The following is a 15263-nucleotide window of genomic DNA, read 5'->3' as shown; positions in this document are numbered from 1 at the left end:
GCTGGATGCAGAATAACACGAAGCATGTGCTGCTGTTCGGGCGTGGTTTAAATAGCCTCCAAAGTAGTTCCAGGTAAGAAGTCCCCAGAACCACACCCAAGTAAAAAATAGTCCCTGTAGTAAAATAGTCCCATCCAGGCCTCACGTTGGCTTGGATTAATTTGCAGCATGGTCTGCATGAGGTAAGTAAAGTCTATGAGCCTGGCGCCTATGGCGCCAGGACTGATTTCTATTATGAGCCTGGCGCCTAAGGTGCCAAGACTGAACCCAGACAGCCCCCAGCTGGGGCTGCTGGGGTTTTATTAAATATCTGGATGCCTGCTCCCGGGGCTGATGGGCTTGATCCGGATGCCCGGGGGTAGGCATCATGACAGCACTCCCCCCCCAAGGCCCCTCCTAAAGTTGCTCTTCCCCTTGGTCCTGGTTTGTCTGGAAAGTTCCGATGGAATTTCTTCACCAACCGAGGTGCATGAACGTGGTCACTAGGCTCCCAAGACCTTTCTTGTGGTCCGTAACCCTTCCAGTCGATTAAATAAAAAAGTCTTGAATTAACCACCTTAGAGTCCAGGATATTTTTTACCTCGAATTCAGGTTCTCCATCTATTAGGATGGGGTCAGGTGGTTTGGTTAACCTTGTCCCAGGTTGAATGGTTTTAGAAGTGAAACATGAAAGACAGGATGAATCCGCATATTAGAGGGTAATTCCAATTTGCCGGCCACCGGGTTGATAATGGCCTTAATGGTGTAAGGTCCCAAATATCTAGGATTGAAAGTTCAAGTTCCCTTTAGAGGTATATGTTTTGTAGCCAGCCAAACTTGATCTCCAATCTGGTATTGTGGAGTTTCACTTCTATGTCGATCAGCATTTTTCTTGTATTTCTCCTTTGCTTGTTTCAAGTGTTCTATTGCTTCCTTAAAGGCTTGTGTAATGGTAGAGTGCAGATGAGTCACTGCAGGCATTTCTAAGTGTTGAGACGAATCGAGTTCTGAGGTTCGAGGATGATGTTCATATATGGTATAAAAGGGGCTTTGTCCGGTTCCTGAATGCACGGAGTTATTGTATGCGTATTCGGAAATCCATAAAATATCTTTCCAATTGCTTTCGGTTTGGTGTAGCATACAATGTAGGTATTGTTCAAGAGTCTGGTTGGTCTTCTCCGTCTGACCATCAGTTTGGGGGTGGTGACTGGTTGATAGCTTTACGTCGATTTGCGCCAATTGACAGCATTTCTTCCAAAATTGCAAAATGAATTGACTACCTTTGTCAGAGACCAATACGGAAAGAAATCCATGGATTCGAACAATGTTTTCGAGAAATTACTTGGCCAAAATCGAAGCGGGAGGTAATCCTTTTAAAGGAATAAAGTGGGCCAATTTGGAAAAAAGATCCACGATAACTAGAATGGTGTTAAATCCATTACACAGACGTAGATCTGTAATGAAGTCTAAAGACAAAGTGTGCCAGGGTGTGGGTGGAATATCCAAAGGTTGTAAAAGGCCAGCTGGTTTTTTCTTCTGACTTTTGTTTTGGGCGCAGATACCACAAGACATCACAAATGACTTTACGTCCTTTCGCCAGGTGGGCCACCAGAATTGTCTTTTAATTTTAGCTTCAGTTTTTGCGATACCTGGGTGTCCTTACATAAGGGCGTCATGATAATTGGAGATGACTAGTTCTTGTAGTTCCTTGTGTGGTAGAAATAGATGTCCTTGATAGTAAGGTAGGTCATTGATGACTGAATAATCTTGGTCTTTCTTTACCCAGTCCTGCAGGGCTGCTGGATCGAAAAGTTGTTGGATTTTTAAATGAATGTCTTCTAGAGTTTGTAGAGTAGTTATGCCAAGTATTCTTTGTTCTGAAATTATACGCACCGGTTCCGGGTTCGAATATACTTCTCCCATCCCTATATGGGATAAGGCATCTACTTTGCCGTTTTACAACCTGGTCGATAAGTGATCACAAAATCGAATTCAGCAAAGAATAATGCCCACCGAAGTTGACGCGATGACTGGGCCTTGGCTGTTTTCAAATACTGCAGATTCCTGTGATCGGTGATTACAGTGATGGTATGCCTGGCACCTAGAAGATAATGCCGCCAAGCCTTGAAGGTGGACTTGATGGCTAATAACTCCTTATCAGTAACCGCATAGTTTAATTCGGGTGCTAAGAACTTTCTTGACCAGAATGCTACTGGATGAAGTTGACCGGTTCGGGATCCTTCTGGGACAGGACAGCTCCCATGGCTAAACTGGATGCATCAGTTTCAACTATGTATGGAAGCTCAGGGCGTGGATGCTTTAAGACAGGTGCAGACATGAATTTTGATTTTAGCTCTTGGAAGGCTCTTTCAGCCTCTTCAGTCCACAAAAAACGTTTGTTTTTTCGCAAAAGTGCTGTGATGGGGTGTACAATATGTGAGAATTCAGGAATAAATCTGCGATAGAAATTAGCAAATCCAAGCATGCTTTGTACCCCTTTAACTGAACTGGGTGATGGCCACTTGAGGATTGCGTCCACCTTTTGAGAGTCCATTCAAACTCCTTTTGGAGTCAGGATAAATCCCAGGACTTCAACTTCTGTAGAATGAAAAACACATTTCTCCAATGTTGCGTATAACTTGTGCTGGCGTAGTTTCTCAAGGACTGCACGAACGTGCTTCACATGGTCTGATTCTGAGGAGGAGTACACTAGAATATCGTCTATGTATACGACAACACAGACGTCAATGAGTTCACGAAGGACATTGTTCATAAAATACTGGAAGGTTGCTGGTGCATTGCACAACCCGAAGGGCATCACCTGGTATTCGAATAACCCGTACTTGGTGCGAAAGGCAGTCTTCCATTCATCGCCTTTCTTTACACGTACCAGATGATATGCCCCTCGGAGGTCTTACTTAGTGTAGATACAAGCATCCTTTACTTGATCTAGTTATTCGGGGATCAGAGGCAATGGGTATCGGTTTTTTACTGTAATCTGATTTAATGCGCGGTACTCTATGCACGTTCTAAGGTCACCTTCCTTTTTAGGCACGAAGAATAGGGCTGAGGATGCAGGAGATTTGGATGGACGAATGAAGCCATTAGCAAGGTATTGGTCCAGATATTGTCGTAGGTGAAGATTTTTGGGTTCCGTAAGGGCGTAGATTCTACTGCATGGAAGTTGTGCACCGGGTACTAGGTCGATTTGACAATCATATGATCTGTGAGGTGGTAAGGTATTTGCCTTCTTTTTGAAAAACATCCTGAAATTCTTGATATTCCTGAGGTAACTGCACAACTGGATTAGTGACGGTGGCCAGGCTTTTGTTCAAGGTTTTGTCCGGGTAACAGGTGTGTGCACAATCTGGGAAGGTGACTCTCTTCTCTCGCCATTCAATACAAAGATTATGTGTTTCCAACCATGGCATTCCCAGAATTATTTGGAATTGCGGGGCCTTGATTAAATCAAACACAATAGTTTCTCGATGCCCATCTTGACCCAACAGTGTCAGCTCAGTAGTGGAATGAGTTACAGGCCCAGAGGCAATTTCAGTTCCATCGACTGTGGTGATGACATCCGAAGCGGTCTTTTTGCAAAGGGGTAGATTCATCCTTGAGGCCAATTCATGGTCCATGTAGTTTCCTACGCCCCGCTATCAATGTATGCCCTTAATGCGTGCATACGTGATGGCTGCCTTGGATCAATTAGGACCATTGGTGTAATTAGGTGGGAGGTCTGAGTGTCCTTCTTTAAGCTCGGCAAGCGGACCTCTACGCTTGTCGGGCATGGTTGTTTTCTGAATCAGACTCTATTTGACTTTTGTCAGCAACTCCCACTACTTTCTTGGGTGGTTTTATAGGGCAATCCCGTAGAAAATGTCCTGTGGTTCCACAGTACAGACACAATTGCATCTGCCGTCTCTTTTCTCTTTCCATTTGAGTCAAGGGTCCTTTAACCCCCCCGATCTGCATAGGTTCTGATGCATCTTTTCCTTTGGGGGTAACATTGGGTTTAACCCATACCCGACTCTCGAACTTAGCTCAATCAGCCTTTCTATTCTGAAGTCGGTGGTCTAACTGGACCACTAAATGTATATATTCTGCGCAATCCTCAGGTGGGTTCACAACTTGAGCCAAAACATCTTTGAGTTCTCCCCGAAGCCCATGATGAAATAATGTAATTCGTTTCTCCTCAGGCCATCCGGTTTCCACAACCAACCTATTGAAGGTTGCGATATAGGTTAGCAGATCCTGATTACCCTGTTGTAGGGATAAAAGTTTGTTATCCAGGGCCTTTCCCTGTGAATGTCTGGTGAATAGTGTTTCCGTGCTTCTTTGAAAACCCTGAAAATCCTGAAGAAGAGGGTCATACTGGTTGACTAGTGGAATTGACCAGTCAGCTGTGCTGCCACTAAGATATGATAGTACAAAGGCTACTTTGGCTTGGTCATTTGGAAAAGCTCCAGGTCTGCCTAAAAAGTGCAAGCGGCATTGATTCATAAACACTGCAAACCTTTTTGGGTCGCCAGCAAAGCGTTGGGGTGGAGCTAAAGGAATAGCCCCTTTTAAGATTACTTGCACAGGATTGCTCGATGAAACAGGAGCTGGGTTTCCCCCGAGTCCCAGGTAGGGGTGTTTGCCCAGCTTGATTTTGCAGCAGTTGTCTAGCAAGATCAGCTGTGTGTTCCTTTGACACAATCAGTTCTCTCCTGAGGGCATTAGTCTATTGGCGCGCAGAGTGCACTTCCGCCCTAAGTTCCCCTAATAATTGGGCTGGTTGGTCTATTTCGGAGGTTTCCATAATGCCCGGGTGGGGATTTGTAGATAGGCTTCGCGTTCTGTTACGCTCACCTGGCTCCCACATGGGCGTCGATCGGACCCGAACAGCTGCGACCTCCTCCAACGTGGATTCTAGTAATGGCACCCCACTGTTCTCCTCACTAATCACCACCGATATTCACTTTCAGTAAGCTCACCTTATGTTTTTCAATGATGAGCTCTCCATCCTGCGTGGAATGCAGGGGCGCATAGATACCAGTTACTTCATTGGTTTGAAGGCGTTGGAAGAGTTCCAGATGAATATTGACTCCGAGGTTCCAGGCGAGAACCCGCAAGTATAAAGTTCAAAGAGTTCAATATGTCCGATGTTCACTCTTGTACATTCCTTTCTTGTGTTGCAGCTGGATCCAAGGGAAGATTGTCTTGTGGCAGCTGATGGTGTTCAGGTAAGAGTCTGTATTACCCAACACTGTCCGGTAAAAGATGCGTGTATTTAAATTGCTGGTTTCTCTCTTCTTACAGGTGCAGCGTAAGAAGTTGCGGTTTGTTACAGTATAATGCCTCCGGGTTGTTAATCAGGTAAGTCTATGGTGGAGAGGTTGTATTTGTTGGCTCTCTCGGCTCACCTTATGTTTCTTTTGTCCCCTAGATGGTGGAATTCGGCGAAGAAAATGAAGGAGGCTGCGTCGGATCGGAAAATGCTGTGAGGACTGGTGAGTATGGCGCGGCGCTGCAGCTGTTGATGCGACACGTGTAGAATAATGTCCTTTTCAAGTTCGAAGACGTGATGGATCCGGAATTCAGGTAAGGATTGAAATAATATCTGTATTCTAACCTTTCCTTCTTCTTTCTTCTATTGCTAGGAGCTGTGGTTTCGAGATGGGCGTGGCTGAAGACTGGATGCTGACTGCAGGCACGGTGAGCGTTACGCTGCTGGATGCAGAATAACACGAAGCATGTGCTGCTGTTCGGGCGTGGTTTAAATAGCCTCCAAAGTAGTTCCAGGTAAGAAGTCCCTAGAACCACACCTGAGTAAAAAATAGTCCCTGTAGTAAAATAGTCCCATCCAGGCCTCACGTTGGCTTGGATTCATTGGCAGCATGGTCTGCATGAGGTGAGTAAAGTCTATGAACCTGGCGCCTATGGCGCCAGGACTGATTTCTATTATGAGCCTGGCGCCTAAGGCGCCAGGACTGAACCCGGACAGCCCCCAGCCGGGGCTGCTGGGGTTTTATTAAATATCTGGATGCCTGCTCCCAGGACTGATGGGCTTGATCTGGATGCCCGGGGGTAGGCATCATGACACTATAGGACCCTAGAATACTTGGTCCACTATGACTGTGGTTGGGATCAACTGCGCTCATACTTTTCCAGCAGCCTAGCAGCGTGCTGAAATAGCTGGCCAGGTGCAGGGAGCTCATCTGCTCCCCCAGTCTCCCTCCAATTATTGCAACAATCAGTCATCACTTCAGTGGTCATGTGTCAATTATTTCTCTGTTTTTTGGCCTCCAGACTGCTTCTTGGTCTGGAAAAGTGAAGGCGTCTGGGCATGGCACAACTCCATGTGTAGGTGTGAAAGTTTCATCCCTTCTTCTGGCTCGGTCACGTCTTCTTCTCCATACAATTTGTGTATTTGATTTAATTTTGCCAGCCATCTGCCTGCTGTGGCTTATCGTGACTTTTCAGAATAGGATACTCTGTTCTTCTCTTCATTAATTGTATCCACTGTTGGGCTATTTCAGCTGGTACGACCTTGGCTTCTTGGCATGACTTGCCTTCGTCTGAGTTTCTTTCTATCCTTAATTCTCGATTTTCCTGCTGCAAAGCTCTCCTTGTGAGACCTTAAGTAACCTTTGGTTGGTTCTTCTCTTGTGCATAGTGGAAGTATACTTATATACTGTTCTTTTCTTGAGGTAGAAATATATAGGTGGCACTTGCCGCACTCTATTTTACTACTAAGCTTTAGCAAGCCTCACGATTTTCTTAGCTTCTTGCGGTTCCTTGCATATGTACACGTGTAATCTGTCTGAATAGCGCCTTCACGCTCATGGCATAAGCTTCTAACATTTGACATTGTTAATCCGCTTTAAACTCAGGATGTCACTTATCCAGGGTACTTCGTCTCTTTTCCTCATTCATAGGTCATCATATCTTTTATATGTGAGTCAGTCCGGGTTCTTGTGACATCACCATTCGTCTTCTCTTAGGTCTTTCTTGGCTTCTTCAGGTATTGCATTTTGACAACCGTCATTCTTTCTCACTTGTCAATATGGTTTTCTCAATGGGTACCTTACTGTCCAAGGTTTCTTAGGTGCAGGTACTTCAATAGATGCTGTCACTCTGATAGGTACTGGGCAGAGCCCCACTGCGGCTCTCTGCTGGTTTACTTGCTCATCATACGTCACATTTTTCAGCGTGAACATTCCTGGTACCTCAAAATGGGCAGTAGGGGTGCGAATCGTGTTTGGGCCCTCCTCTACATGAGGGTAAGAGAGCATTAAGTACGGACACAAAATGAACAAGGGGTGGAGCTGAAGGGCACAAGAGTAACAGAGAAAGCAGAAGTGAGGATAAGAGAACATTAAAGATGGATAGAACATGAACAAGGGGTGGAGATTAAGGGCACAACAGGGGTAGAAAAGGACATGTGAGGAGAAGGGAACATGAAAGAGGAATAGAAGGAGCATTATCAAGGGGTGCAGATGAAGGGCACAAGTTTACAAGAGAATGGAGATGTGAGGATAAGACAGCATTAAAGACGGATAGAACATGAACATGGAGTGGAGATGAAGGGCAAATGAGTAATAGAGAAAGGAAATGTGAGGATAAGAGAACATTAAACATGAATAGCAGATAAACAAGGGGTGGAGATTAAGGGCACAACAGGGGTAGGAAAGGACATGTGTGGATAAGCGAACATTAAAGAGGGATAGAAGGAACCTGAACAAGGGGTGGAGATGAAGGTTCTCTCTGGGCTGGACTACTGCAACAGCCTCTTTCTAAATCTGCCTGCTTCTACTCTCAGCCCTCTGCAACTCATCCAGAACAGGACAGCAAGGCTTGTCCTTGGCCTCAAGCCCAGGTATCCTATATCTCCAGGACTGAATTATCTGCACTGGCTCCCAGTGGCTGCGAGGATTAAGTTCAAAACCCTCTGCATCGTCCACAAGGCCTTCTGGGGCTTGGCACCACAATACCTTCAACTCTCTCTTGCCAAATATCTCCCCTCTCGAGCTCATTGCTCATCTGCCTCCAACTCCCTCAGGGTCAGTCGCTTCTACAAACAGCGAGTTGGTAGAAGATCTCTTTCTTTGTCTCTGGCCTCCCACTGGAACAGCCTCCCTGCCTCCCTGAAACTTGAGGCGAACCATCTCCAGTTCCAGAAACACCTCAAGACCTTCCTCTTTGCTTCTGCTTTCTCCCCTCCTCTCCCCTGCTAAACCCCTGGCTGTAATTGGACTGGTTATCTGGCCACCCTCTGATCTTGGGCCCAGGCCCCCTGCCCCACCAGTTGCACACCTGCACTGCCTCCCTGGCAACCCCCGCACTTGTGGACTGTTTTCTGTATCCCTACAGTCCCCCACCAGCACTTGACACCTGATGTCTGCACTTACACTTGCCACCAGCTGGCCGTACTTCTCTTATTGTTTGTTTATGCTATTTATCCCATGTACTGCACTGTCCTCTCCCCCCACCAACCCTGCACTTTTCCCCTTTCCCCTTCCCCTGCACTTGCAGGATTTGAATGACACTTGGCCTAGTAGGATCGTTGTTTCTGTCTTTCCTCTGTCCTTCCCCTTGCCGCGTTGCACCTTGAAACACTTGTGTATAGGCGCGTTATAAATGCCATATCATATCATATCATATATCATATCATATCATATCATATCATATCATGAAAGATGGATAGAACATGAACATGGAGTGGATATGAAGGGCACACGAGTAATAGAGAAAGGAGAAGTCAGGATAAGAGAGCCTTAAATACATATAGAACATGAACAAGGGGTGGAGATTAAGGGCACAGCAGGGGTAGAAAAGCACATTTGAGGATAAGTGAATATGAAAGAGGAATAGAAGGAACATGAACAAGGGGTGCAGATAAAGGGCACAAGAGTAATAGAGAAAAAAGGAGATGTGAGGATAAGAGAATATGAAAGACGGATAGAACATGAACAAAGGATGGAGATTAAGGGCACAACCGGGGTAGAAAAGGACATGTGAGGATAAGGGAACAGTAAAGAGGGATAGAAGGAAAATGAACAAGGGGTGGATATGAATGGCACATGAGCGGTAGAAAAGGACATGTGAAGCTAAGAGAACATAAAAACGCATACAAGGAACATGAACATGGGGTGGAGATGAATGGGTAAGGGGAGTGAATGAATGATGGGAGAAGGAGAGAGAAATGGTACAGGAGGAGGAAGAAAAGAAACATAAGAATGTGAAAGAGAATGAGAGAGAAAGAGAGAAAGAGTGAGAAAGAGTGAAAGAGAGAGAGTAAAATAGGTAGAAGAACCTTTATCTGCCTCTCTTTATACTTAGCCTGATAGTCTATGTTGGGCAGTGATAGGATTCATAACAATATAACAAATATGTTAAATGGCCTCTGCAAATAATTTTAAAAATTGGGAATTTGAGAAAAGCAGTATCGTTTTTCAACAACAAAGGTGGCATTGCTGCAGCCACCCCAGAAAAAGAGGAGTTTCCTATAGCCCTGCTTTCTGCGCTCAGGCTCTTCTCTACCTACTGTATCCGAGAAAGAGGTGGGGGTTAGTGTGGGCAATGCGAGGGGCTGTGGCAGGGGCAAAACTTATTTCACCTCCAGATATGCACCACTTACCCGTGTCACAGGGACCTCATTTGGGGTTCGCCAGCGGTCCCACCTGTGACCCCTGAGGTCTCCCTTGTTACCTCTGTGGTCTCCCTTGCTACCCCTATAAAAGAAGGGTTTTCTTTTACAAATTGAAGTTCCTGGGCTGTGGCCAGCGCCATGTGGTTCTTTGTTTCTGGAGTATCTGGCTTACTGGTTTAGGCCTCTTAAAAAAACATGGAGTTCCACACGTGTAACACTTTGAGCAGTGACCCTGAATAATAAAGAATAGGAATAACACATCATTTCTCTTTCCGGAATTCTATACAATAATTGGTAGACTCATTAAAGATTTATTTTAGGCACACTTCAGGGGGTGAGCCACTGATCTAGATTAATTCTTTGTTGTATTGTGTCTATCTTTCCTATCTCCCTGGCATGATGTTCTGGATGTTTGATATGGTATGATATGATATGTCATTTATAACATGCCTATACACAAGTGTTTCAAGGCGCGACATGTTTGTAAGTATGAGGTAATGAGTGTCCAGAGTATGGGATGCCGTGTGAGTGCGCTGCTTTCCCTGCGCTACTCTAAATTCTTTAATACACAGTTATGAACCCTCCCAATGGTATGTATTTTGCCAGCCTATGAAGCCTGAAAAATAGATCCACGCAGGCCTGACATGTGGCCAACTTTGCACCAAACCTGCAGATGAACTGTTCTGTTGTTAAATCACAGTTACCAGTTTAATGGTTTCCACTACAGAGTGTTATTTGCCTTCGGACTTTAAGAAAATTCAGACATGTAATTGCTTATTTCATTATAGCCGGTAAGGTAGCTCAGTAGGTTGAGTCCTCACTGCTGCAATGTGTGTGTGATCTGCAGGTTTCAGGTTTCATTCCAAGCAATTCCAACTCAGTCTTTCATCCTTCTGAGGTTGATATATGAGTACCAACACAGGCTGGGTGATATTGTAAATATATGTGTTATACCCAAAGCACTTAATCGTAAGTGCTATATAATAACACATCATTATCATTTGGTCTTGGACATCGGCTTGCATTGACAGTATTTTACTAAAATGGGCCGATACACAATGATATTAACGATACATATGGTGATTCATTCTTGTATGAAATGTATATCACCTTGCAGTGATATTGTAACCATATTTTTCTTAGTGTACTTAGGAACAATGCTATGTGATGACACTTCCTGTTTTGTCAAGGGGTGAAAGGTCGCGTTCCATCGCTTCCAGTGATGTCACTTCAGGGTGGGGTCAGAGGACATCACTTCCTGTGATGTCATCAAAGTTCCAGGATCTTGTGATTTCACTTCCTCTACCCCTGGCATTTAGGTGAAATGACGTCCCTGCCCTGTCACCAATGGAAAGCCCATCTTTCCGGGTTCTAGGTCCGAAGACTGCATTCATAAGACCAACATTACGGAAGGCAGCCTGTAAAGGCCACCCACGCACGGTCAGTCTCATATCTCCCTTTTCACTCTTCATTTTGGGGGGCTGCCCTGCAACACTCTCTCCTCCACACGGCTTCATGACACTGCTACCCGAATCCACCCACCCCACCCCTGCTACATCCTCCATTAATTTTCCTCGACACTTCCCTGGAAGTGGGATGCACTGTGCATCATGTCACATGATCTTTTATGCATCAATCTTCCGGGGAAGAGGCCTAGAAACCCATTTGTCCTTTCCACTTGCACTACAATGTCATACTTTACATGTAATGACTATTGCTGGTTTATGAGGCTATACCTGACATGCAATGGCAATGTTTGTGAATGTGAGGCCGTGTTTTCTATGTGGTTGCAGCATGTGGCCATTTGAGGGTGTACCTTGCTATAGCTGACCACACCCAAAATAGTTACATTTGTGATGTAATCTTTGATGTCCTGGGTGTTAGTCTTAGCAGTGCATGGTGGTGGTGCCAGTTATGGTTGCTTAGCTTACCATAACTGGCGAATTTCTGAGGTTTTTCGGTTTTACCTATAACCATAACGTCCCTGTAACAATGTTTTTCCATTGAATTTCATAGGTTTTTATTAGTGCAACTTAACCATAATGTCCCCTTAACTAAGTTTTTTCATTGAGTTTCATAGGTTTTTATCAGTGCAACTTAACCATAACGTCCGCCTAACAAAGTTTTTTCACACAATTTCATGGGTTTTTACCAGTGCATGCTATTTTCCTCCAAATTACTAATATCATACTTAGCCAATAAGCAATATTTTTGTCCAATTTACAAAGTTTCACCTTAAAACTCTACCATTTCCCACCTTGTAGCATCATTTTTAACACGTCTATACACTTTTTGCAACTTTTTGAAATAATTTTGCATCCGTAGATGTCCGGGAATGTCTGACTTAATCGCAGACCTTCTAGACAGTGCCACGTGACCATACGCTTGTGCGTGGCATGGTGACATGGAGGATCCGTGCTTCGAAGACAGTTCAGAACTGCGTTTTCTACTGATCTAGGAACTTTCAACTTCAAATTTCCGTTGCACACCACCTACACCTTTTTGTACTCATTATCCATTACCATTCTAGTACACAGTACATACTTGGAAGAATTTTATCAAAACTGATATTTATCTTAAATTCATTTATTGCCATCCCTCCTCCCCAAGAGCCACCACCTGTCATGACCCTTGCCCAAACCCCCTCTGGCAAACCCATTGGCCAGGTGGAGTCAGGACTCGGGCCTCTAGAACCTGGCATCCTCTTCAAAAGCCCTCATGGGGCCAGTCCTGGCGCCTATGGCGCCAGGCTCATACACCATGAAAAACAATGTGCTTGGGAACTACTTTATTGTATTGTCAGCCAACATGGAGGCATCCACATAGCTTGGTACCTAGGTACCAAGCTATGCAGTCTAGTGTTTTGGGTGTGGTAGCCTAGGGACTACTTTACCTGGACTATTTTATTGGGGCTATTTAAACCACACCCAAGCAAGACAACACGCTTCGCATTACTTTGCAGCTTGCAACGTGACACTCACCGTGTCCAGCTATTCCCTCGAACCTCGGAGAAGCAGAACCTGCAAGGAGACAAAAAGAACATCATTAGCAGCAGCATCTTACCTGCAGTCTTCATCTTTAAACACTTGCAGCTACTGAGAACAGCTTCCTCGAATCTGCACGCCTCCCGGACAGAACGACCTGAAAGAGGAAGATAGAGGCAACATTAAAGAAAGCAGTTTAGACATTTACAAATTACGAACTACTCAAAAGGCTTACCTGGCTGGTCGCCTCTCGGCTGGCACCACTCTGGACATTCCACTCGCGCTGAAGAACACCGTGACCTACAAGGAAGGAAAACACAGGTTAGCAAAGGCAAGACTTCACAGCGCTGCTAATAGCGCCTACTTACCGCATGATAGCGCTCTTAATGCGCCATCATTTACCAGCGGGGCTCAACCAAGCCAGTTTGCTGCGCTGAAGCTCCGCATACCTAAGGGAGAAAAAAGAAACATTTTAAACAAAGAAAGGCATGCAGGATAGCAACAAAACTAAAGAACAGCAATAAGACCTACCTGAACAATATCAAATGGGCCGGTGTCAGTGAAGTAACTGGACCGCACTCGCCCATGAAAGACAACGTGCCCCTGTAAGGAAGGCAGGACGGAGAGCACGCCTAATTCTACCACAAGGTGAGGAGAGGGAGCCAGAGGGACTGAAATCATACAGGAGTGGAGGGAGGATACTTGCCCCAGTCGGTCAGTCTTGAACACAATCCTCCTGTATTTTCAGGCAGCACCTTCCCCGGAGACCAAATCAGGGCAAAGCTGAGAAGCATACCAGCGAGTAACCCCGCTGGGTGGCGTCCCTGTGGATACCAGGTGAGCATTTTGAAGGGGCCCCTAGGGGACCCTCGCATGTGGAAACAAGGCACAATCACCACACACAAACTGATACGGCAGACACAAGGTTGTATTCCCAAAATCTAGGGTTTATTGCAAAGCAAATAGTCTCAGTTGGCCAACTGGGTCTCACGTCCCGTGACGTACGTCTACCAGACCTCGGGGGACGCAAGAGAGATGAGAATCATACACCAGTTACATATATACAAAGCAAGCATCTTGCAATCAGTAGTGACACATCCAATACCGCCCCTAATACATTTCCTTTGAATTGTGCACGATGATTGACAATGGTGACGAGTAGGACACCTTCAAATATTCATTTAGCAACAGTTTGCAATTTCACGAACCTACAGACATAAGTCTTTGTTTAAAGAACACAATGCTTCTGTTTCTAAAAGCAAGCTGTGCGTAGGGGAGAGACACATTCCAGGCCTTGCTATCTCCTGGTTTCTATTTGTGCGCTGGCGGTCAACTTGCTCCCCAGAGTTCTACAGGGCTCAGGAAAGGGGGGCCACAAAGAAGAGCTAAGAAGAGCATAATTCAAGTCATTTAATGTTCGCTTCTACCCTTTCTACTGTGTTTCGGAGACTAGCTGGCACCTGGTGTACTGATTAGAATGCCTTGCTGCTTACTTCCCAAGAATATGTGAGGGAGGAGACCGGGCATTTCTGTCTGGGTTACTGCGTTATGTTTCAACATGTCTCTCGCGGCCTTGCGTTATGCACCAGTGGAGCAGAATACTATTTCAGCGAAGCAGTTTTGACATGAAGCAAAAGGCAAACATTAGAGAAAACAAAATGGTGATTTCAGTCACCTAAAAATGGCCGCACTTCAGTCAAGCTTATGGCTAAATTTTTCTAATACGTAACACATGAGGCGGTTGGCCTTCAGCCAACAAAGTACATTGCCTTCCGATCGAGGGGTGTCTGTTTTTCTGGACTGACAAACCCTCCTTTTGGCCGTATGCCAAACGCCTCATCAATACATTGCATCATCAATATCGATTGACAGGAATTCTTTTACTGTCTTCGATTCATCATTACCCTGAGTGTTTGTTTTAGCAGTGTCTTTCCTTTCCATCATCTGTACACATCCCTCACTTATTTCAGTGCATATTATAGGTAAGCAGTGTATGCAGCAGCAACATGTCATAAATATTCCTAGCACCGCTACTAGGATTGCAAATAATTTCCATCCCCATGATTATAATACTTCCCAGAACCAGGAACTTATGTTTAATTCCCAACTGCCTTCAGGAGGGTGGAGGTCAGAGCTTAAAACGTGCAATTTTCATATCGCTTCGAAAATCGTAGGGGAGGAGTCGCTTACAAATATGCAGCACGCTAATCCCACAATTTTGCAAACACCACCACGATCAACCAGAATTACACCAAGAGCCATTCTATTTTGGAGTGACATTAATCTGATTCCTTTTTCCTCCAATGTCATATTATACAATATATCTGTTGTTCCATTTATTGTTTCCTCTAATATTTTTTTTACCTACAAACAAAAGGTACCTACAAACAAAAGGTACCGCCATGGGAGCACATTTGCCCCCAGTTTGGCAATTTTATTTATGGCAAAGTTCGAAGAAAAATCTGTCCTCAATCAAGTCAACAGATGGAGAGATCATATCAAACAATGGCGTCGATATATAGACAATGTGATATGTCTATGGGAAGGCACAGAGGAGGCCCTACTAGAGTTCTGCTCCTGGCTTAACACATATAGTCAAGGCATTCAATTCACATTTCAATACAGCGATTCATCTATACACTTCTTAGACTTGACAATTGAAA

Source organism: Ambystoma mexicanum, chromosome 8, assembly GCF_040938575.1.
Source record: "Ambystoma mexicanum isolate Mex_15411 chromosome 8, UKY_AmexF1_1, whole genome shotgun sequence".
NCBI lineage: Eukaryota > Metazoa > Chordata > Amphibia > Caudata > Ambystomatidae > Ambystoma > Ambystoma mexicanum.
The sequence above is the reverse complement of the archived record's forward strand: the minus strand, read 5'-3'. Positions refer to the sequence as shown.